A 23,798-nucleotide genomic window follows, 5' to 3' on the forward strand; every position below is an offset into this window, starting at 1 on the left:
AATATAATAATCATCATATAGATGCATTTAACATTTGTTAAAATTATTGACTACAGTTTTAAATAATCAAAAGCAATGACATTTTTTTCTTGTTTATTTGTTAATTTACCATTTTGTATTCAAAAATTTGTAAAAATGTACAATATTTGAAACTCTGGTTGGGGAGAAGCTATAATAAGCATATTTCACATACAAATATTAAAAAAAGTAATGAGTGAGAATGAGGAAAATAATCAATAACATACTCATACATTTGTATGAGTTACTTCATTATGATTTTGTATAGGATTACTTTTGTTGATGTCCACAAATGATCTAGGAAAGGTCGGTGGAACTAGAAGTAGAAAATACAATCAGTCATCCATTGACGATGGCAGTGTCAGGAACACTCCTGAAAAACTAACATAGGAAAAGAAATACAAATATAAGAAAACAAAATAAGAAGATCCCAATCTAAGTAAAACTCTATAGGTTGATAGCATAAGCATAATGGTGTTAGTATTGATAGTTACATCTCATGAACTTGTAAGAAAATTCAAATTGCAAGGACCTTTTTACTGGATTTAGAAGATGCTTTTGCAACCTTATTTCTCCTGACATTCAATTATTAATAGGCTGGTTTACTATTGCAGCTACTCTCCCATATTTCACACAATGGCAAATTGCTCTGATGATTGATCTATCAAATCATCATTTTACTTTTTGTATTCATGAATCACCATATGGCATAGATACAAGAAATGCCATCCAATTTATCATAAATCACAAGAGCATTGTGAATGTTTTCCCTTTCTTTTGTTTCTCCTAACTGTTCTCATTTTGTTGATGATTGATCATTTCTTTATCCCATTATCCTGGATCCTAATAACAGATATTCTGTTCAGTGTTGAAAAAGGTTTCTGTCGAACTTTAGATTAGTTTTCTACGTGTACATGTTTTCGAATGCAGATGTCGGAACTAATAGATCACATTTCTACGTGTACATGTTTTCGAATGCAGATGTCGGAACTAATAGATCACATTAATTCGTTTTCCAAATGTTTTTTGTACCAAAGGTCATGGAGACTTTTATAATTTTTCGGTCCACAAGAGATCAATTGGATGAAAGCCACTTGTTGAAATTCAATATATTCCTTTTGTCATTGGCCTATGGGGAACTATCACTGGTCACGTTGGCCTTCAAGGTTGGGCATTTATTTTTGTAAATATGACTACTTTTATATTTCTAGGGTACACTATAAATCCATAGGTATTTGATGATTAAAGTCTTTTGTTGTTATTCTTTGGAAGGTGCAGTGAATTCCTTGATAGATTAGCAATTAATATCATGGTTGTATTTGTCGTTGTAAACCCTACATTGAGTATATTTATTACTGAGGGCATTTCATATTAACACATAAAAATATAATTAAAGCATCATTGTAACCTGTTGTAGCAGCTACAAACACCCTCCAAAATTTTGCCTTCGCTTTGTTTTGGAGCCTCCCTACCAACCATCCTTAGCAGCATGTCTTGCACCGTCAAGCATATAGGCTTTAGCTGTTTCTCAGTGCCTTGTCAGCCTATGCATGTTAGTTTGCTTCACTCCCCTCGCAGGCTGTCTTTCTGGACTTAGACCATGCGCTGGCCAAGAAGCTCCCCCGAAAATTGCACAATTCTGGAGGGGAACCAGCGTTCGCTCCAGAAATTGCGCAAATCAGCTGGCCAGCCTGCTGAGCTCAAGAATTGCGCAAATCAGTCTGTCAGGCTTCCATTAGAAAATTGCACAATTTTGGAGGGGAACCAACCTTCCCTCCAGAAATTGTGCAAATAAGCCTGGCAGCTTGTTGGCTCTAGAATTGCGCAGAGCAGTCAGGTAGTCTTCCTCCAGAAAACTGCGCAATCTGACCCAGCAATGCTGCTCAGCCAAGAAATTGCGCAATTCTAGGAGGCAGTCACCTGCTGACCCCAGAAATTGCGCAATCCCTCTAGGACAGCTAGCCCAACTCAATTTAGGAATCACGCAAATTTTCATCCTAGGCTCACAGACCGATGTGCCTTTAGGTTGACCGATTCTCTCCGGGACCAAGCAAAACTGATTTGCATGCATGGATTGCTTTTCCCAAGGCAACATGCAAATGCATCCCTAGATTTAGAGATCTATTTTTAGCAGCTGGAGGTTACATGCAATGCTCATTTTAGAAACCTCCTGCCAAGTGTAGCTTTTCGTAGACTTGTGGCATGCGCGTCATAACCTCGATTTTATCAGAACTTATGAATTGGACGCTGCAAAGCTCATTCCCCACATCGTTTTTGCATCTATGACATCCCACATCTCATCTAGGAATCGTCGGCACATTCAGCTCAGCGGTTTCGGGGTAAGCTCGTTTTGCATGTCTCGCGCTGTGTTTTTATCGCTTTTTGTGTTTCGGCTTGTGTGAGTGCTATCTTCTTGATTTCAGTGAGTGCTTGCTGTCGTTTTGATGTATGTTAGCTTGTAGAAGCACTATTTTAGTTTTCATTTGCATCTCACTGCTGTCGCATGCATGACACTGTTTTTGCACCGACGGTCGTCGTTGCGGCGACTCGCTTCACACGCATGCATGTTTTCCCGTTTTCTGAATCCTGCACTTGCTGTTTGCATGCATGATCGTTTACTCTTGTTTACACTCAGTATCACCATTCATTCAGACTTCTCATGTTTTCAGTTGCCCGTTGGCGGGTCTGGGCTGCCTTAGCCCGGACCTTGCCTTGCCCGGCTAGCATTGCGCATTTCTGGAAGTGAAGGCTCTGCCTTCCCTCCAAAAATTGCGTAAGTCTGGCCCAACACTGACCTCCAAGCTTGCATTGCGCAATTCTGGGAGGTAGTGCCTTGCTAGCCCCAGAAACTGCATAATGCAGTTTGCTGGTTTGCATGTCACTGTTGACTGAAATTGCGCATTGCGCAGTTTCAGTCCTCAACAGGCCAGGCTGGACTGTGCATTGCGTAGTTCCAGCAGTCAATCAGCCTCCCGATAGCTCGGACTGTGCCTTGCGTAGTTTTGGCAGTCAATCTCCCAGCCTCCCGGTGAAAATTGCGCAATCTTCATAGACAGTCACACAGGTATGTTGCATGTCAGTCCTCCAGTTTGTTTTGGTTTTTGACTGACAAATTGCTTGTCATGAGTGTTGCTATGTCTCCAGGTATCACAGGTGTTCGTCTGCCTCTCAGCAGCACAGGTACAATGGCTTCCAGGAGAGCAGAGTCGATGACACCGTTTAGAGCACAACTGGGGATGTAGTTGATCAAGTGTTTATGAACTTGCCTATCTATGAAGACATCAAGTTGTTCATGGACAAGGATATCAAAATGAAATGGCAGCGATGTCATAGCGAGCAACACCAGCAGAAGGTAGCACACCTGCATGCGACAAATGTAAGAGGAGGGTTGTTGACAACACAGGGGCGGAACAAAGTTGCAAGCTCAAGCAGATCCACCTGTGATGAAAGCAACTTTGGAGATTGAGGCTATGAGGCGACGACGTGACAAGAGGATCGCGTAAAGGCAGAGAGAGAAACATAGAAGGAGTTGTAGGTGCTGAAGCAGCAACTCAAGGAAGAACAGGAGCTGCACAGACAAGAGGAGGAGTTGCAACAGGAACAGGTAGAACAGGAGGTGCAACATCCACAAACTGATGAAACTGCGCCCATACAAGTTATAGACCCAGCCCAGCAGCTGGCATGGAGCAAATAGGGTGAGCAGTGTCGTCGATCGCATGCAAGGTTGTTCAGGAGCATGAATGTCATTGTGCGTACGCATGCGATCCCACCACCCATTTGGCACACTCATCGAGGCGAAGATAAGAAGCAAGTCCGACTTGAGATGAACATGTATTTGACAAGTTGATGTGCATGGTCACTAACACACACTCGGAGATCAACACAAACAGTATGCATCAGTATGTTGCTGGTCCAGCTGCACTCAAGACGGTGATGCGCATGCTGTCAGATGAGTTGGACAAAGGAGCCATATCAGTGTACCCGGATGCAATGGAGGCAAGAGTTTGCTTTCAACAAGATGTCACCTTTGAGCACGCGGACACCATCACGGACGACCAAGCTTGGCATCAGTTTGCCATCATCGACCATCATGAGGATGTCGAAGAGTTGGTCTTCCCACAGTTGTTCGAGTCTTAGTGATGTCTTGCATGGCTTGCTCAAGCCTATTTTGTTTCAAATGGGTACATGTGCAGATTGTATGTAACATCTTGTCAAGTGGAAGTTCAAGTGTTAATAGCTGAATGTAACAGTCATAGAGTAGTTGAAGAGTCATGAGGGTAGATGAACAGTCACGAAGGGGGAATGTCAAGGGTCACCCCACCCTTTTCTATATATAGTCCCTCATAACTCATTGTAGAGGCTTTTGGTCACCCAAGCTTCTGATAGGGGTATCTTAGAGAAAGCTTGGAGAGTATCATAACGAGCCTTGGCTTTTCCACAGTGCATCATTGTAACCTGTTGTAGCAGCTACAAACACCCTCCATCATTGTAACCTGTTGTAGCAGCTACAAACACCCTCCAAAATATAATTAAAGCACATAAAAATATAATTAAAGCATCATTGTAACCTGTTGTAGCAGCTACAAACACCCTCCAAAATTTTGCCTTCGCTTTGTTTTGGAGCCTCCCTACCAACCATCCTTAGCAGCATGTCTTGCACCGTCAAGCATATAGGCTTTAGCTGTTTCTCAGTGCCTTGTCAGCCTATGCATGTTAGTTTGCTTCACTCCCCTCACAGGCTGTCTTTCTGGACTTAGACCATGTGCTGGCCAAGCAGCTCCCCCGAAAATTGCACAATTCTGGAGGGGAACCAGCCTTCCCTCCAGAAATTGCGCAAATCAGCTGGCCAGCCTGCTGAGCTCAAGAATTGCGCAAATCAGTCTGTCAGGCTTCCCTTAGAAAATTGCACAATTTTGGAGGGGAACCAACCTTCCCTCCAGAAATTGTGCAAATAAGCCTGGCAGCTTGTTGGCTCTAGAATTGCGCAGAGCAGTCAGGTAGTCTTCCTCCAGAAAACTGCGCAATCTGACCCAGCACTGCTGCTCAGCCCAGAAATTGCGCAATTCTAGGAGGCAGTCACCTGCTGACCCCAGAAATTGCGCAATCCCTCTAGGACAGCTAGCCCAACTCAATTTAGGAATCACGCAAATTTTTATCCTAGGCTCACAGACCGATGTGCCTTTAGGTTGACCGATTCTCTCCGGGACCAAGCAAAACTGATTTGCATGCATGGATTGCTTTTCCCAAGGCAACATGCAAATGCATCCCTAGATTTAGAGATCTATTTTTAGCAGCTGGAGGTTACATGCAATGCTCATTTTAGAAACCTCCTGCCAAGTGTAGCTTTTCGTAGACTTGTGGCATGCGCGTCATAACCTCGATTTTATCAGAACTTATGAATTGGACGCTGCAAAGCTCATTCCCCACATCGTTTTTGCATCTATGACATCCCACATCTCATCTAGGAATCGTCGGCACATTCAGCTCAGCGGTTTCGGGGTAAGCTCGTTTTGCATGTCTCGCGCTGTGTTTTTATCGCTTTTTGTGTTTCGGCTTGTGTGAGTGCTATCTTCTTGATTTCAGTGAGTGCTTGCTGTCGTTTTGATGTATGTTAGCTTGTAGAAGCACTATTTTAGTTTTCATTTGCATCTTACTGCTGTCGCATGCATGACACTGTTTTTGCACCGACGGTCGTCGTTGCGGCGACTCGCTTCACACGCATGCATGTTTTCCCGTTTTCTGAATCCTGCACTTGCTGTTTGCATGCATGATCGTTCACTCTTGTTTACACTCAGTATCACCATGCATTCAGACTTCTCATGTTTTCAGTTGCCCGTTGGCGGGTCTGGGCTGCCTTAGCCCGGACCTTGCCTTGCCCGGCTAGCATTGCGCATTTCTGGAAGTGAAGGCTCTGCCTTCCCTCCAAAAATTGCGCAAGTCTGGCCCAACACTGACCTCCAAGCTTGCATTGCGCAATTCTGGGAGGTAGTGCCTTGCTAGCCCCAGAAACTGCATAATGCAGTTTGCTGGTTTGCATGTCACTGTTGACTGAAATTGCGCATTGCGCAGTTTCAGTCCTCAACAGGCCAGGCTGGACTGTGCATTGCGTAGTTCCAGCAGTCAATCAGCCTCCCGATAGCTCGGACTGTGCCTTGCGTAGTTTTGGCAGTCAATCTCCCAGCCTCCCGGTGAAAATTGCGCAATCTTCATAGACAGTCACACAGGTATGTTGCATGTCAGTCCTCCAGTTTGTTTTGGTTTTTGACTGACAAATTGCTTGTCATGAGTGTTGCTATGTCTCCAGGTATCACAGGTGTTCGTCTGCCTCTCAGCAGCACAGGTACAATGGCTTCCAGGAGAGCAGAGTCGATGACACCGTTTAGAGCACAACTGGGGATGTAGTTGATCAAGTGTCTATGAACTTGCCTATCTATGAAGACATCAAGTTGTTCATGGACAAGGATATCAAGATGAAATGGCAGCGATGTCATAGCGAGCAACACCAGCAGAAGGTAGCACACCTGCATGCGACAAATGTAAGAGGAGGGTTGTTGACAACACAGAGGCGGAACAAAGTTGCAAGCTCAAGCAGATCCACCTGTGATGAAAGCAACTTTGGAGATTGAGGCTATGAGGCGACGACGTGACAAGAGGATCGCGTAAAGGCAGAGAGAGAAACATAGAAGGAGTTGTAGGTGCTGAAGCAGCAACTCAAGGAAGAACAGGAGCTGCACAGACAAGAGAAGGAGTTGCAACAGGAACAGGTACAACAGGAGGTGCAACATCCACAAACTGATGAAACTACGCCCATACAAGTTATAGACCCAGCTCAGCAGCTGGCATGGAGCAAATAGGGTGAGCAGTGTCGTCGATCGCATGCAAGGTTGTTCAGGAGCATGAATGTCATTGTGCGTACGCATGCGATCCCACCACCCATTTGGCACACTCATCGAGGCGAAGATAAGAAGCAAGTCCGACTTGAGATGAACATGTATTTGACAAGTTGATGTGCATGGTCACTAACACACACTTGGAGATCAACACAAACATTATGCATCAGTATGTTGCTGGTCCAGCTGCACTCAAGACGGTGATGCGCATGCTGTCAGATGAGTTGGACAAAGGAGCCATATCAGTGTACCCGGATGCAATGGAGGCAAGTGTTTGCTTTCAACAAGATGTCACCTTTGAGCACGCGGACACCATCACGGACGACCAAGCTTGGCATCAGTTTGCCATCATCGACCATCATGAGGATGTCGAAGAGTTGGTCTTCCCACAGTTGTTCGAGTCTTAGTGATGTCTTGCATGGCTTGCTCAAGCCTATTTTGTTTCAAATGGGTACATGTGCAGATTGTATGTAACATCTTGTCAAGTGGAAGTTCAAGTGTTAATAGCTGAATGTAACAGTCATAGAGTAGTTGAAGAGTCATGAGGGTAGATGAACAGTCACGAAGGGGGAATGTCAAGGGTCACCCCACCCTTTTCTATATATAGTCCCTCATAACTCATTGTAGAGGCTTTTGGTCACCCAAGCTTCTGATAGGGGTATCTTAGAGAAAGCTTGGAGAGTATCATAACGAGCCTTGGCTTTTCCACAGTGCAGAGCTAGTATATCTCTTTGGAGGAGCAGATGGCAGTGACTGTAACGTTCCGCTATTAGGACTAGTGGTTGCTCATGGTTGTACTATATTATTGGAACTTTCACTTCTTAATATAACAGAGTCAGCACGTTTCATGCATATGTTGTTATTGTATTTCAGCTATCTTGTTTACTCTAATGATATATATATATATATATATCTATTTTCTTACGCATGCATGTATGGACTCTTTCTGTATAAGTATGTATGAATCTTACTGAGATGTGCTGTTGGTTTAACCATCACTTTGGATTGTTAGCTTACTTGCTTTCCAGTTTGTGATGCATCTTTACTCATGTGTTCCCTTCCAAGCTGCGTGCTTCCACAGGTTTCCAAGGGGCGCACTAACCTCACTTTCCGTGTGACAGAACCGCTCATACACCTTCCTTAGCTTACTGCGCATGTCACACCCTTGCTACCAATGGGGACACCTTACTTGCCTCTGCACGCAACTGCGGTTAAGGCGATACCGTACGACCCACTGCTGGGACTCCTACACCAAATGGTCTGAGGTCTAGTTGGGACTTCTTACCGGGGAGATCCCCTGACATGTTGGCAGGTCCAACACCGTCAACATAACCTTAACTTAAGCAATACAAATCAAAGCAATAATCAAATAGCTACTCTAGCTCAATAGTGCAGGAAACCCAAACAATGCACAATACACAAAGATCGCGATTCGCTGGCTATAACTGCACTGATAAAGAACTTATTTTAGTCTAGCTATTTACAATATGATATAAGAGCTCGTAGCTGTTTGCCTTTTCCTTTGCAATCACAACCTATAAATACAATCTCAACAAGACACTATCACGCCATTTAGATCCACAAGTTGACCTGCAAATGTGTGTGAATACAACAAATATCCTGTAAGGTGCATAGAAAGTGGACATAGGTGAAAGAATACATCAAAATGCATAGCAATTTCCATTAAACAAGGGCATGGAGGGCATTCACCTCAAGGATGTATCCTAGAACCACACTATCTAGCACTAAGAAGATGTTTCATCCTGAAGGATGTGTTTTTCAAGTTTCAACACTATTTGGTCCTAAAAGGATGTTTCATCTTGAAGCATGTGTGGCTCAACACTATCCAACTTTGAAGTGGAAGAAAGGATGAAGAACTAGAGGGATCATTGAAGTGTTGATGCTGTGACAGGGTGCTAAACTAGATTGGAAAAAAGTTGGTGCGAGACGCTGGGAACAATAGACCAACTAGTGGTTGCATGCTGAAACTTTGAAGTTGAAGAAGTTGGCAAATGAAATAAAAATTGGAATCAACTGTTATCTTAATACAAGAACTCATTCGCAAATTAAAAATAAGTCAAAGCTGCTAAATATAATATAATTGGAATATGGGAGCTGGTGCATTACAAGGGAAATTGTTGTTGAATGGTGTTGTCATTGATGTCAATCCATGGAGTTGGCTGGGTTTGACTTTGGCAAAAACACCAGTCATTGATGTCAAATGGTTAATGAACACTTCGTAGTATTTGTCAGATTACATCAAGATGACAACGTCACTGTTGGATGGTTGAGAAGTTGAAGACATAGATCCTAGGGTTTGGGTTCCCTGGACTGTGGATATACCTCGGCTTTGTCGAGAGTTTTTGAAGGGTCAAAACATTGGGTTTGTTCTGGAAATTCATGTCATTGGATTCCCCTCGAAAATATCTTTCCGATGGTATATGGTACTCCACATAAGTCCTCCTAGTTTGAGAGATATTCACTTTTGAATTTGATGACCCCAGTTGGTTGGCTAAAACCCCAAGGGGTAGTGACATGACACCTTATCATTAATTTAAGCGTTTGACTTGCTCATCTTGACAGTGATGTCTCCTCTTGAAAACTAAAGGTACTCAACGAGGTAAGAAGCAGTGTATAGGAAGTTTATTCACCTATAGTTGTCAATATATGACAATAATTCTCGCCGTATTTTCATTGTGTATAAGTTGAATAAATTCAAGCACAAAAGACAATAACCCAATCATTGACTTCACAACCTTGGTAGGACCAAATGCACTAAGCCAATCATTGATTTCAAATTCTAGTGGAATTGAAAATATTTCTAGGCATGATCCTTAACACAAATATTAAATAATAATTATTATCTCATTAAAACTAAAGTAGTTCTTTCCTTAGGGCACAAGATCACAATTAAATGATATTTATTAAAAGAAGTTAATATTATTAACAAGATACTTAGGGCCTAAGATATACTCCAACGTCTACCTAGAAGCCCACACATATGTCTAACCAAAAACTATAAAAAGACACCTAAAGCCTCCATCAAATCACATCAACTTTCAAACAAATATCATAACTCTGAAATTTGAAGATCTCTGAGGCAAATCAAGTTCGAATTTCTTGAGATTAGGGCCGCGAAGTTGCAAACTTAGTTCAAGGCTAGTCTACACCATTGCAAGGAGGAGTGGAGCTACTGAGGTAAGTTCATTATTTTTATTGGATAGGGCATCGTTTGGCTTGTACAACACCTCAACCCTCCCATTAAACCCTTGTTGCAGACCTAATTTCGAATCTTTGATGGCAATTTCATGCCCTCTAGCCTTGGTACAGTGCCTCGCTCCTCATCAAAATTCTTGGCCTTGATAAGGCTAATATCTTAGCCCTTTGGACCTCCGGAATAGGGCCTCTTCTATGCTTGTTTGAATGCTGCTAGGGCATCACTATTTCATGACTTTGGCATCCATGTCTTTGTCTAGGGAAACAAATTCTCTTAGGATTGCTGTAGGACTTGACAATGAGTTGATATTTAAGTTTGACATGTGATTTGACATGAGATTTGACAAGCATGCTTGACTATATATGACAGTGATATATGTGATCCATTGGCTTGATAATTTAATTTGATATGACCTATTGTCTTGACTATGGTAACTTATGCAGAGATCCAAAGACATGTTCTTTGCCTCAACTTGACCTGATGCCTACGACAACTTGATTAATTGGGTCGACTAATGCTAATCTTGGATTTGTGTTTTAATTGACTTGAGGCAGTGACTCTTTGACTTTAGCTTAATATGTTAATGTTCCTTGAAATGGTAACATGAACATGACATACCATTGATTATGGACCTTATGACATTATACAATGACCTTAATGGGATGCTTGTGTAAGACCTATTGTTTGAACTGTGCAACAATGACTACATAGACAGTAACCTAAGACCTTGATGTGACTGTGGAGACTTGACTTATTGACCTCACTTACACAGTATGCAATGATTTGACAACATTCTTAACACATAACAGTGACATGACATCTAGAACTAGTGACATTGACATGACCTGTAGACAATGATAATATGACAATGACCTGTATATAGTGAATACGCAAATGTGTCTTTAATGACCTTGACAATGTGCTATTGACCAAATAAGTGTTGACTGGAAACTGATTTAATGATGGTCTTATTGATAGGGATTCTTAACAATAGTTTGACATACAAATTTGACAAGCAATCTGCACATTGGCACGTCGAGATGGTATCTTGACCTTGATAGCAGTAAAAATTAGGAGTGCATTTGTGATGACCATGATTCTTGACTTATTGAGTATGTTGTAGCATACTATCACAATTAGAAACCTTATGTCAGTAAGCATTGATTATCTATTAATGTGACAACAACACAAGTTGATGTGATGTATTGATATGACAACAGTTATGTAACCATATTACAGTGGGTTAATTGCAACAGTGATCTTACATAACTGCAGTTGATGATGGCTCTAGGGCATTGACTATCTGAGCAACAATGTTTACATGTATGTTGGTAGCTCTCCGAGGGTAGAGATTGAGAGCATTGTAGGCAGGTCATATGAATGACTTGAGGCACCTTGGTTTGTGCCATCGTTTCATAGCAGTGCCAGATGGTTGCAACATTATGAGCAAATTGGTACAAAGATGTGATATGCTAGTCTGCATATGAACCCTGATGCTTATTCATTTGTGAGCAGAGCAGTGCAGTGACATGCAATTGGTAGCTAGTGTTGTATGCAATGCAGTGATTCGGCAAGGATGTACAATGGCATTCAGTATTGATGTATAGTGGTCAGCGATAGCAGGATGATTTGGCAACATTGGCATACAAGGTTTGATGTGCAATGCTATGCTGTGAGAATTGTGCAGTGATCAGCTTGAGCAGTTTGTACAGTGGTTAGTGGCTACCAGGACTTGATAGGTTATGCAGTATAACAATATCTTTTATTCAATATTTTTTATTGATTCAGAGCACAGGGGGATCTAGTCTGAAAATTGTGAAATGTGGTCTGCTTGTTGATTAGGGTGGCAGGATGGTGTGAGGCAAGTGATTGGAGTCACCTTTAGGTTGTGGTTTGAGAACACTTCAGGTTGGCAGAGTGGTGCTAGGGCAGGTCGTAGCTTGCATAGGGTGTAGTGGCGTCCTTTTAGTTGGTGTTGATAAAAATCAGGGAGTTAGGACTGACAAATTACAGGGCAATGAAGCATCCTTCTAACAGTGGTTGGTAAACAAAGTGTTGGGGCACTCATCAGGTTGTGGCCTGACTCAAAGGGCGTTGGGGCGTCCTTCTGGTTCTAGCAAGTTATTAGGGTGTAGTAGGGTCCTACAGGTTGTATCTTGTAAACGAGGGGGTTGTGGCCTCCTTCAGTTTTGGTTGAGAACTTGATGTAATTAATTTTTCTTTTAAAGAGAAGTAGAAGACAATTACTTAGGAGCGTTCGGTGGTTTTTGAACTGGAGGGGGTTGTCCACCTGAAAATATTGTATCCACTGTCTTATATTTCTGCATTGTTGTACAATGTATGGTGTTGTTTACTGCATTTCATATCTGGTAAAGAAAATAATAATAATGCTGAAGAATTACTAAGGCTCTGAAAAAAATTAATTAAGTGCTAATTGCTAATAAATACTAATTCAGTCCCCTCTCAGTATTTCCAACAATTGTCTCTAGTTGAAAATTGAACGACACTAATGAGCTCAGAAGTTGTGGATGTAGTAGTTGATACATGCGGTGTCATCTATGGTCTCACTAGGGTGTGGAGGTTGTAACCTCTATTTAGTCGATCCCATATTTCCAACTATATCCCTATATAACATTTGGAGTGTGCGTGTGGTTACCTATAATCCTGTAAGGGTGTGAGATTGGATCTATTGTTGAGAACTACTGAGATGTAATATTCTTTTATTTATTTAACTAAAAATTCCCAGAAAATAACTTCAGAAATTACACCATAATTTTCTTGCCGTAGAATATAAATGAAAGTTCAAATCAAAACCACAAAAATTGCAGATAAGAGTTAATGCAAGAAACCCCAATAATTTATTTAATAATTTCTAGGAGGAGATTACATCAAAAACTTGAAAGATACACTACATTATTGACTCTCTGAAATTTTGCCCTCCCAAAACACAAACTCGACCCTCTTTGGAATTTATGCAATCCGATTCTCCTTAATCATTAGGCACCAATGAAGAGCCTGAAGTGGTTCTCCCTCTTGACTAGATAGAGTGGGTGTTTCAACACCAAAACTAGTTTTATTGTAATATCCCTAGGGAGGATAGTTTCACCCCTAAAGAAGATCTACACTAGGGTTATCGACCTCTTTACAAAGTTCAATGAGCCCACAAAATCAATTAACCAAATCATCCACACTCCCACGAATGAGCTTCTGCTTCTCTTTTTATTATGATGGCTTATCAGAATACCATGGTCAATACCTTGGGTCGTCTGAATACTGTTGACCATGTACATGTCAACAGTTCGAGAAGCAGAGTACAAAGCAGTGGACAATTTTTTTCAAGATCATTGTCATCATTCAACTTCAAATTTCATCATTGTAATCCCAAATTCTGCAAGTTTATTGTAAATGATTCTAGTATGACTATTAAGCCATGTAATAACACCTAGGTAAGCCTATGATTCTTCTCAAAGGATTTCATCCTAGGGAGTTTTTTAACCTCCCCAAATTATGTGTGTTTGTAAACACGGATAATTGGCAGAGTTTTTCTCCTAGATATACCCCAAAGCTAGGGTGGAATTCTTTGACGAGGTCTTAGGTGAGTCCTAGTGTTTATCGAGTCTATGTATTTTTCATACTAGATCATGTGTCTTGTTGTAGAATTGGGTAAAGTCTTGAGGGTCTATGTCAAATGTGTATTTCCCCTTCTAAGGGTTGATATTGAAATATTTTGTAATAGACATTCACTCACAGTAACTAAAATCTGAAATACAGAAGCCTGAAACATTAAATTGGTACTTACCTTAACTGCTGCTGATCCTGCTACTGCTGGTGAATCTGCTGCTGGTGATGCCGTGGCTATTTTGATCCAATCTCCGGGAAACCAATTCCTCCCAGCCAGACTGAGCAGATGGCTGCTCAACCCAGTAAGCTACTCGCAGAAGCTTACTGCCCCCGTGCCCAGAACCTCAGGCCGGCTAATGCTCTTCCACTGGTAATTCTTAGTCCTCTGGTCTGAACTCCTAATTTCAGCTCCTGCCCTACATCTCCGTTTTTTCTCTCCCCTGATCGGTTCAAATTAGTGATTTATAATGGCAGGCTTGGCGGTGGCCACCCTCCTGCTCACGACCACCGCTCTTCTCCCTCTTGACACGCCTCCGCATGCAATTTAACTCACAGATCTTTTCTGGCAAAGGGCGCTCTGCTATAAATTCTCAGCAGGTTGGACACGCCCCTTTAATGCTCTGTAATGAGTTTTAGGTAGGCTATCGCATAAGTATTTTCATAAGTCGAGCATATAAATTTACATATAATTTATAAAGTTCCATTTATATACTTTATAAAATTTATATTATAAAGTTCTATTTATATACTTTATAAAATTTATATTATAAAATTCCATATATATACTTTATAAAATTTATATTATAAAATTCAAGTATATATATTTTTTGTAAATTTAATATATATATATATATTATAAAGTTTAATTATATATTTTATAAAATTTTAACTTATATATGTTTATAAATTTAAATTGTATTTATAAACTTAACATATTTATTGCTTACATTTCATCACATCTGTTTTATTATAAAGTTTAAAACCTTATATAATGGATCAATTTAGTAGGGTCGTTACATACACCCCCCCTTCTGAGAACTTTGTCCCGAAGTTTAGAGTTTTAGGTTCAAGGTTTTAATGGACATGACCTTTCCTATCCAGGTCCCCAAGCTATTCAAAATCATCCTATCCTTCCTAATCTCTTCCACTCCCATCCTATCCGTCCTCTACTGGAGTATGCCGTGGCATCAGTTTCACTGATCTAACCATTCATAACTCTAAGGTGACAGCGTCGGTTATACCGACCTGATTCTCAGTAGGCATCCGGCAGTCATCATCACACGTCTAGGGGAGCGTGACTCGCACAGTCCTCCCATGATCCCAGGGTTCGGAGGATAAACGGTGGGTAACACCTCCACCCCTCCCAGAAAAATTAGGGCTACCACCCTATCATAGAATCACTTTGAGCTTTAACTGATCTGAGGTTCTGTCATCACGTGGTCATCCCGGAAATTGGATCATTTATCTGCAATCATAGTTTATCTGCAAGTTTATCTGCAATCATACACTTACCCATGCATTTGTAAAATGTGCATCAGCATATTCAAAATAACTCATGTATTATTTACATATGATACTACAGCATAACATAATTTGTCATATTTTATGCATGTAGTTTGACTTTTATTTAGGATGTATTCACTTCCTGTCTTCCATTTCAGTTGCTCATCCTTAACATGCATAAATAACACAGATTTATATTGTTTCAATTTCTATCAGAAGTAAAATCATTTAACGGCCTTTAACCTTACCTTGACAACTATAATTTAGTAAAACGAACCACATATATCATTTTGGTATCCATGTACCAGCAGAAATTTAAACATATATTATGCCATAAGGTTTCATGTTTATCCATAATCATTCAAAATGTTTCTGTGTCTCTGACTGTAGTGAAGCAAAAATATATACTAAACATAGTGTGAAGTTCTTCAAAATGGACATAAATTAGGGCATCTCTGACATATGTCCTCTGTATTTTCCCAAGTTGCTGATCCAGGACTATACTTGTCCCATTGGACCTTAACTTGGTCCACCAGACGGTTCCTCAACTGCCGAACTCTACGTTCCAGTATACGTAAAGGTTCGACCGTTATGACTCCCTCGTCCGATACCTGCAATTCTTTCCACTGGATGTTATGAGATAGATCAGCTACATAATGTCTTAATACAGAAACATGAAATACATTATGAATTCTATGCAGGTGGGGTGGCAGGGCAAGACGATAGGCAACAGGTCCAACTCTTTCCACGACTTTAAACGGTCCTATAAATCGGGGTGACAACTTTGTCCCTTTTCCGAATCGAATAGTACTTTTATTTGGTTTGATGTGGACGAAGACCTGGTCCCCTACTTCATACCTCCTATCAGTTCGGTGAGCATCAGCATAACTCTTTTGTCTATCCTGTGCTTCCTTTAATCGCTGTCTAATCTGTCTGACCTGCGCTTCCATTTCATGGATTAATTCTGGTCCTATTATCACTCGATCTTCTAACCTGTCCCAACTTAATGGTTTTCTGCAAGGTCTGCCATATAAAGCTTCAAATGGAGGCATCCCAATCGAACTGTGGTAACTGTTGTTGTATGCGAATTCGACTAAGGGTAAATATTTTTCCCAGTGTGATTGCTGATCCATTACATACATTCGCAACATGTCTTCAAGTACTTGATTTACTCTTTCAGTTTGCCCATCAGTCTCAGAATGGTAAGCCGTGCTTAAATTTAGCTGAGTACCTAAGGCTGTCTGCATGCACGTCCAGAATCTGGAAGTGAATCGTGAATCTCTATCGGATATAATCTTCTTAGGTACTCCATGAAATCTGATAATTTCATTTATGAATACTCGAGCCACGTCAGCAACATCATAAGTATCTCTTACCGGAATAAAATGGGCGCTTTTGTTAATTTATCCACCACTACCAGAATGGCATTGTGTCTTTGAGAAGTAAGAGGTAGTCCAGTGATAAAATCCATAGAAATGGTCTCCCATTTAGACATAGGAATGTCGTGGGGTTGTAAGAGGCCCGCTGGGTGACAATGATCTGCCTTTACTTGCTGACATTCCGAACATTTTGCAACAAATTGAGTGATATCACGCTTCATGCCTGCCCAAAAGAAGAGTTTCTTGGTATCCGCATACATTTTCCCTACTCCAGGATGAGCACAATATACTGCTTTGTGAGCTTCCCTAAGGATGGTATCTCGAAGATCTTTATCATCAGGAATGTACATCCTTCCATGGAATCGTAAGATCCCATCGTTTTCTAATTCATAACCCTCAAATTTAGATTCTTTTGCCTTAATACCCTTAAGACTTGCTCTCACCTTTAAATACCAGCTGTCTTGTATAAGACGATCTAGTACTCGTTGTCTTAAGTCTACTTTAATGGGTATGAGAGAAAATATCCGAGGTCTTCTGCTTAAAGCATCGGCTACTACATTTTCTTTTCCCTTAATATATGATATTCCGAAGTCATATTCACTTAGGAATTCACTCCATCGCCTTTGCCTGGCATTTAAGTCTCTTTGGGTGAACAAATATTGTAGACTTTGATGGTCGCTTTTAAGTGTAAAATTTCATCCCACCAGATAGTGTCTCCAGATCTTTAAAGCTAGCATAACAGCGGCCAATTCTAAATCGTGAGTAGCATAGAGTTCTTCATGAGGTTTTAGCTTTCTGGAAGCATAAGCTATCACTCCCTTGTCCTGCATCAACACTGCACCCAGCCCTTGCTTGGATGCATCAGTACATACCGTGAAGTCCTTGCCCATATCAGGGACTCTTAGGATTGGTGCACTGGTGAGTAGTCTTTTGAGTTCAGAGAATGCTTTATTACATTCCTCGGTCCACTCATACTTAACACCTTTACGTTGAAGGGTTGTGATTGGCTTTACGATTTTGGAGAATCCCTCCACAAATCTCCGGTAATAACCAGCTAAACCCATAAAGCTTCGTATCTCATGTGCATTTTTCGGTATTGGCCATTCCATGATCGCTTTTACCTTCTCAGGATCTACTGAAATCCCTTCACCTGATATGATGTGACCCAAATAATGAATCTTTTCCTGAAAAAAAGAACACTTGGATAGTTTTCCATATAACTGACGTTCTCTAAGGCAGGACAATACTAGCCGCAAATGCTCTTCATGTTCTTCTTCATTCTTGGAATAGATGAGAATATCATCTAAAAAGACTTGCACAAATTTATCATGGTACTGACAGAAAACACTGTTCATAAGATTCATGAATACGGCTGGCGCATTTGTTAACCCAAATGGTACCACAGTAAATTCATAGTGCCCAAAACGTGTCCGGAATGCAGTCTTAGAGATATCATTTTCAGAAATCCTTAGCTGATGATACCCTGATCGAAGATCAATTTTTGAAAAGACAGCAGCTCCTTTCATTTGATCGAAAAGATCATCGATTCGCGGCATAGGGTATTGATTCTTTACTGTAGCTCGATTCAAGTCTCGATAGTCTATGCATAATCTTAAGGATCCATCTTTCTTCTTCACAAAAATTACAGGAGCGCCCCAAGGTGAGGTACTGGGCCGAATAAGCCCTATATCGAGTAGTTCCTTCAACTGGATTTGCAATTCCTGAAGTTCTGGAGCTGTCATTCTATAAGGCGTTTTAGAGATCGGTTGGGTACCTGGCTTTAATTCAATAGTGAGATCCAATTCTCTTACCGGGGGTAATCCAGGTAGTTCCTTTGGAAATACATTCGGGAACTCGGCTAACACCAGATATTGTTCTAAGGATGGCCCCTTTTCCTGGCTTACTTCATGAATTGCATAAGCCTGACAACCCTTTCTTAAACAACGCTTCACCTGCATTGCCGAAATGTAGCGTAAAGAAACTTCCCTCTTGATTCCTTGAATTTGGATTACTTCTCCCTCATCATTTAAGCCCAAAATCCTTTTTCCATAACAATCTACCCAAGCTTGGTGAGCTTCCAACCAATCCATACCTATGATAAGATCATACGTCCCTAAGGCTGTGACATGGACTCTTAGTTTAGTCGAATAGACCCCTAGGTCAATTTTGCATTGATCCACACTCAAGCCCACGGTTTGGAGTTCTCCTGAGGCCATTTCCACTTGGTGGAAATCATTTTGTCTACGAGCTGCCAACCCACATTTGTTTAATGCATATGACGAAATGAAACTATCTGTGGCACCAGTATCAAATAATATTTTGAGTTTTACACCATTGATAATACCTGAAGATTCCACTACAGTGGATTGATGGGCTGCTTGGTCGTGGTTGACTACTGCATGAATTCTATGATTACTTCGATTGGCTGATATCGGCTCCTTCCCAGTCCTTTGCAATATATTCGATGAAGCTTCTGGGCAGTTACGCTGGAAATGCGGCCCCCCACATCCCCAACAATTGAGCTGCGCTGATCCTCTTGAATCAAGGTGTGAATTTCTAGAGGACGAGCCGCGTCCTCCCATGTTGATTCCTCTCGCACTCCTTCCTCTACCGGTAGTCCCTCGTGATGCCCATGGTCTGGTGTTGGACGATTCCGCAGCTATAGTGTTTACAGCCATGGGAACTCTTGTCCCCATATTTGGGGTAAACCTGTTACCGTAAGGTGGCCTCGAGCTACCTCCTCTGAAAAAGTTCCGGGGAGCCTTCCCTGGAAATCCTGATTGTAAAGGCCCTGCTGGCCCCATATCCTTTTTGATTCCAAGGTGCTCTTCTGCATAACGGCCACATTCGACTGCCTCGGCTACAGATGATGGTTTCCACATACTTACCAAGGCTCTGATGCGAGGATTTAACCCAAATATGAAGCGTTCAGCTTGACGTTCATCAGAGTCTAAGTAGTGAATGTATTTTACCAGCTCCATAAACCTTATTTCGTACTCTTCCACCGTTTTACTTCCCTGAATTAGTGTATGAAAGGCTCTGGCTTGCTGTTGTTGAAAGTATGGAGGTAAATACTTTGCGCGGAACCTTTCCTCAAATAGTTCCCAAGGAACGTTATCCGATGTAAGGTGCAGCTGCTTTTCCAGATTTCCCCACCAAATCAAGGCACTTTCCTTTAGTTGAAACACGGCAATTTTTGTTTTTGCTGAAGGCGAATATTCTCTTAACCTAAAGCACCGGTTCATCCCTTCCAACCATGCCTCAGCGTGTTTACCAGCTCGACCTCCCGAAAATTCTGGGAGTCTAATTTTCTGAAGCTCTCTAGAGATGTCTTCTCTCGATCCTCTGGGCTCCAAATTATTTGGTTCCGCTGAACTGGTGGCTACATGCTGAAATTCCTCTTTGTTTTTAGCCTTAGCTGATTCCTTTAATGTCTCCAATAAGGCTTCCAAAGAGTTCATTATCACAGTCAACTCTGGCGTTGGAGCGTTTGATGTTGACGGTTGTCTTGGTGGTGACGAAGGTGATGGGGATGGTGATGGCGACGGTGGCGGCATTAATGGTGATGATGTTGCCTGGTCACGTCGTCGTCGCTCATACGTCCTTACCATGGTAATGGTCCCTGAAAATAAAATAAAATTTATATATAAAAATAAAAAAAAATGAGGTGGGTAACCGAATTTTAACACACAATTTTCTTTGCAACTTCACATTTATAAACGGGTATAGTTTTGCTATTTTTACCCGCTAGGCGGATCTTACTGGTACCGAGGTCAAGGAGGGTGGTCTCGCGACCTCCTTGTCCTAATGCAGGGTATTCTATCCTAATATGAATAATGCAAAAGTGTATGGGTATTAGCCCCCCTTAAGGTAAGGCACCTAAAGTTTATTTACCTAACAACATCCACAAAATGAAAAAGTTAGATCTCCCAGAAGTGATATAAGTATTGCTCCAAACCCAGGCAGCTCTTCCCTTATGTAGCGACCAAAACTGAAATACAGTATCATGATACTTGTAATGCAAACCCGAGCAGAGGTTCATTGCTGAGGATACTTCAGGGGTTTTGTTCTCCTCGGCTGTGCCTTCAATCTGCTGATATATCTTCCAGATCATACCTCAGGTGTACTGGTATAAGAATGCTACTAAAGATGTTTTCTTTAATGTTCTGCTCAACAACACCAGTACCTTCTAAAGATCTTGTCAATCTGTGACAACTGACAGTAATAGAGATGCGAGTATATTGAATTTACTGGGTTCACAAGTCTGTGATCCAGCAATCTTCAAGCCTTCAATGACCCTCATCTCTTGTTACTCTCGCCATTTTTCAACATTGATTGGGAAGGAAACATGAGCCTTGCATTCAGTAGGAAATAACTCAGTGCAAACAGGTAAGTCATGTTCAACCATATTCTTGTGCATAAATTTGGTTAGTCCGAACAAAATACCCTTCAACCTGATTTGAGAAGGCACAAATTCTATGGTTCTAACAATGAATTCATTTATAATTTTATAGTAGTCAAAGATGGATCATCAGAGATAGATGGATTATCTTTCAGATTAGGTATTGTCATCTCATTTGGCAGTAAAAGCTAAAATATGTCAGAAAGGAGCATCAACATTCCTAAGAATAGAACATAAACTAGATTTAAGAATAAAATATTAGTACTAAAAAGGTTCCAACAGGTTCCACGAGCAAATTTTGACTATTTTGTGGTGGCATGAAGAAATCAGTATATATATATATATAGAGAGAGAGAGAGAGAGAGAGTCTACAGTTCCATGCGAAAGGTCTTGACTGCCTCCCTAGGGATTTAAGATGTAGTATGGGCCATGTCTATATGTTTCATATCTGAAAACTGAGAATAATGAAAGGGACTAGCACATACAGCAACATGAGATTAACAGTTCTGCCTAATGATAAGTTGTATTCAATCAGCACATCTTTTGTCCCAGATGGTGATAATGTACACATATTAGCCTGTGCATACTCTTCTGTAGTTTCAACTATATGATGTGGAACCAAATTAAACCCACCCATTGGCTTCCTTGAAATCTGTTTCATTTCCTCTTGAGACAAGCAATCTCCCAAATCTGAACTCGAAGATATTCAAGTCTTCTGAATAAAGTACAACCCTAGTGGCACATAGGAAAGCCACCCACTGTCACCTCAGCAGCCTTTCCACTCACTATAGACTGGCTCTCCTCCAGCTTAGGTGGGGGAAATCTAAGATTATACCATTAACATTTCCCTTTGCTGCAGATCTGAAAATCATGGTAGTGGAATGAAGATGTTTTAACATTTAAAATGGTGGAATTCTCAAGAATGAGCGCCTATCCCTGGGCAACAGAGTTGGGGTAGCACTAAATAAGAGGGTTCAAAATATGAAACGCAAGAAAATCAGCAAGGCTATCAATGATATGATCCCATGTGTAATTTATAAATACATTTTTATTACACACTGCTATAAATGATGAAAAAAAAACCTCAACTGTAAAAATTTATAAAAAAAATAAATTTTAAACTATGATATTACTATTGATCCATAAATACATCCTAAAAAAATTAAGCTCATTTATAGGAAGCCACATTAAAAGAAAAATAAAATCTCATTCTGATATGAGATTGGCTACACTGGCGGGTTTTTCAAACGAAAGTCCTAATATAACACGGTGAAACTTCCATTTGGCAATGGACTGACATAACGCTCCTGATTTATGATTAATAGTGCAACTTTTCTCAGACGAGATTTCTTCACAATTAGAAAACTTAGTACTTTTCATGAAAGTGATGAAAATTTTAACCATCACATATTAAAATATTAATGGATAACCAAAAGTAAAACACACATATTTATTCTCTTGTTAAAAGATGGTAGAATCCCATAAAAGTGGAATTAATTTGATCCTTCAGCACTGACGTCGTATGTTAACTGAATTGACGAGTTAATCTCATGAATCCCTGCCATTCTTTGCTTCACGTGACCTTCAGATAGGGCCTCGGTTGAAAGGCCAAGCAACGGATGGGATAACGGTAATTCCAGTCTAATTTCACAGCTTGGAAGCCATTTCCATAATTTTGAATCTAAATAGTAAACGCAAACGGTCGCAGTCGTTCCCTGTATTGATATGAAGCAAATGCAATCCCCCATTCCTTGACACAAGAATTCACTGAGACCTTGTCTTATTTGTCCATTCGAGTCCAAATTCAGCTCACACTTTAAAGATACTTTAAAGAAACTTCAGCGAATGAGAAATTTTTTGAAGATTATGGCTCAATTCACCGGACGTGGATCAGAATACCGCCGTCCGGCGCTTCCGAGGCTTTAAAGGGGAACAACGCAAGATCGTGCTGGACCTCTTTATCCCAGAACTTCCTTCCGATTAAACGCTTGATCTGCGTAAGGGTGGTTTTCGGATTCATCGATGCAGAGGCCGCCGCTGCCGTGCCCAGAAACCGCTGCTTATCGCCGAAGCACATCATCGCCGGGGTTTCCCGCTTGGATTCATCGTTGAGAATCACGTCGATGCCGCGTTGCTTTGCTACAGCTACAACGCAGTTCTCGTTCCCAATGTCGAGACCGACAACGCTCATCTTTACAGGAAATTCAAGGCAAAATTGCTCAAAATATCACGAATTTGCCCTTATAGAAAATGCAGGGGAAAATTGCTAAAAATATCAGAAATTCAGCCTCGGTACAGTGAAGCTAAGCTCATAACTAGCGAATTTTATCGCAATTTCGTCAGAATTCGTAACCTGACTCGAATTCGGACAATTCGAGGTCAAAATGATAAAATTTGAGCTCAGAATAGTCGTCTTGACACAAAATATGCTGAATTTAGCGGTCTGCGAAGGAGTTCGACGACAGATACAGAGGTTTATACGAAATTCTAGGTGTGAAGGGCCTGTGAGGTCCCGAAGGGTTTGAACGCAGCTCTGATACCATGTGTAATAGACATTCACTCACAGTAACTAAAATCTGAAATACAGAAGCCTGAAACATTAAATTGGTACTTACCTTAACTGCTGCTGATCCTGCTACTGCTGGTGATGCCGTGGCTATTTGATCCAATCTCCGGGAAACCAATTCCTCCCAGCCAGGCTGAGCAGATGGCTGCTCAACCCAGTAAGCTACTCGCAGAAGCTTACTGCCCCCGTGCCCAGAACCTCA

General features: G+C 41.1%; 1 protein-coding gene across 4 annotated transcripts in view; it reads left to right on the top strand.

The window, feature by feature from the left end:
* The window catches only part of LOC149207047 (uncharacterized), a 356,193-nt gene that overhangs the window by 69,083 nt on the left and 263,312 nt on the right, over nucleotides 1-23,798 (top strand). The window lies entirely within an intron of this gene.

Source organism: Pinus tabuliformis, chromosome 1_2 (genome assembly GCF_031772625.1).
Source record: "Pinus tabuliformis cultivar Carrire ecotype Pingquan chromosome 1_2, CPIR1, whole genome shotgun sequence".
Taxonomy (NCBI): Eukaryota; Viridiplantae; Streptophyta; class Pinopsida; order Pinales; family Pinaceae; genus Pinus; species Pinus tabuliformis.